Below are 2,194 nucleotides of genomic sequence, written 5' to 3'. Positions count from 1 at the left end.
TGGGAGGGTTTCTCTAATTAATTTGAGCTAAAGCCCCACTCCCACCCTAACAAAGGGCTCCCTGAGCCTGTCAGAGCCCACTGAACACATGAAAGGAGACTCAGCTGCTGTGCCACCCCTTAGCTCTCCCTCCCTTCCTGACACTGCCTCTTGTCCTCTCCCAAATGCTGCAGCTTTCAAACCTCAAACCCACGAGGTCACCACCCCCCCCACCCCCCTGCTCTGGCACCACGAATTGCAGGGTCTGTGTGTCCTCTGGCACAGGGGCTGGGAGAGGAGGGTGAGCTCTGGCCAAGGTGGGATTAGATGAGGAACAATTTGCTCCTTTAAACACGCACAAACCCAGTGGGTTGGGTGTAAATGGGATGACCAAGTGTCTGAGGAGTGATACCAGTTGGGTGTAACTCCTGCTAAAGGACACACACCATGTTCCCACACACCAGGCACGTGTGCCCAACCTACTCCAGCCCAGGCAGCACAGCTGGACCTGCCAGGCAGGGCTGTGCCAGCACCAGCGTGCCCTGAGCCCCTGGTGAGGTACAACACATCTGCAGGACAGAGAGAACAGAGACCCAACAGGCAAATCTCACATTCAGCTGCAAATCTGCCCCATTTGCACAGACAGACTGTGATGTGGGGAGCTTTCCTGGCTCAGTCACCAGGGTTCCCCTGCCCAGCACTGTTCCCACCCTGCCCACTGCAGAGCTGAGCACTGTCCCGGGCTCCAGCCTTGGAGTCCTGGCTCAGTTATTGATTCTCTTGCCTGTGGCACTGCAGGAGAACATCCCCAGAGCACATTTCAGTGGGATACCCAAAAAAGAGCCTCCTGCAATGCCCTGACTCAGAGCACATCTCCAAATGACTCCAGGAACAGCCTGGATCCAAAAGTCAGAGATTACATTTCTGAAAGTGTTACTGGGCAGGCTGAGGGCACTGAGGACATTCAGGACACTGAGGACACTTGACTCTCCTTGTTTTCAACACCTGCTTCTTAAGTTCCAACCTCCTCAAGGATCTGGCACAAACTTACAAGAATTAGCAGGTTGTAGGGAAAGTTCCCTACGAGATGATCCCACAGCAGCAGGAGGGTCTGACCCCACAAACCCCTCCTGCCTCACTGTTACCTGACCCCTTGCTGGGAAATTATTCTGGGTTCAGCTGGGAAATTTTGCTTTTCCCAGCAAATAACCTCACTATTTTTAACACTGTTGCAGAGTTACCAGGAAAACAAAGAAGCTGTTCAGTGATGAACCGACATTATCATCTGCTCCACAGAATTTCTGCTGCTGTCCCAGACTGGTGGAACACAAGGAGCCCAATTCCACTCGGAAACTATTTTCAAGGTCTGAGACTGATAGTAAAAAATAAAATTAAAATAAATAAATAAATAAATAAATAAATAAATAAATAAATAAATAAAAAGTAAAAGTCACATTTTTACCTGAAAACTCAGCAATCACAACGTGAAATAATCAGTCCCAGCCTGGGACACCTGAGTGTATCAAGATGCTCAGAAGAGGCTGAAGAAGCTGGTTTTGAATCAGAGGGATGTGATAACTCCTGTCTCCTGGAGCACTGAACTCACAGCAACCTGCACAGCACTTGGAGCAGCAGGAGTTGCTCCGACACAAATAGGGCAGGTGGGATCCACCTGCCTTACCCTGAGGGCTCAAAGACCCCCACAGCTCCCTCTTGCTAGAGGGGGGAAGAAATGCCTTGTGCCATCCCCTGAATGCTCCTTTAGAGGTGCTCGTGTCCCCCCAGGAGCCTCCACATGGAGATGAAGGTTCTACCTCAGAATAAACCATCCAACTTCTACCTCACGTGGCATGAGATTAACCCTGCCATGAGCCTCACCACGGGCACCTTCATGGCCTAAAGAGCGTGGGTTCATCCCTGGGCCATCACGACACACTGACAGGTTTGAAGAACACCCCCTGTGACGACTCCATAGCCTTTAAATGCCAGGCAGTGATGCATTGCCCACTGCCATGGCACAGAGGAACCATAAATCACGGTCCTGCAGGAGCCTGGGCATGTCAGACATGTGGATGTGCTGATTTGGTCTCCATGGTAGTTTGGCATGTCTCACATCTTTGTCTTCCGCCCGAAATAGATTAGCTCTTAAATATTACTCAGCACTTGGAGTTCTGCCACAGCACAGAAGACAGTTGAGAAAACACCAAAAATGTGT

Source organism: Empidonax traillii, unplaced genomic scaffold (assembly GCF_003031625.1).
Source record: "Empidonax traillii isolate 1590-97213 ecotype Southwest subspecies unplaced genomic scaffold, ASM303162v1 scaffold1587:size194116, whole genome shotgun sequence".
NCBI lineage: Eukaryota > Metazoa > Chordata > Aves > Passeriformes > Tyrannidae > Empidonax > Empidonax traillii.
This window is presented reverse-complemented; position numbering follows the sequence as displayed.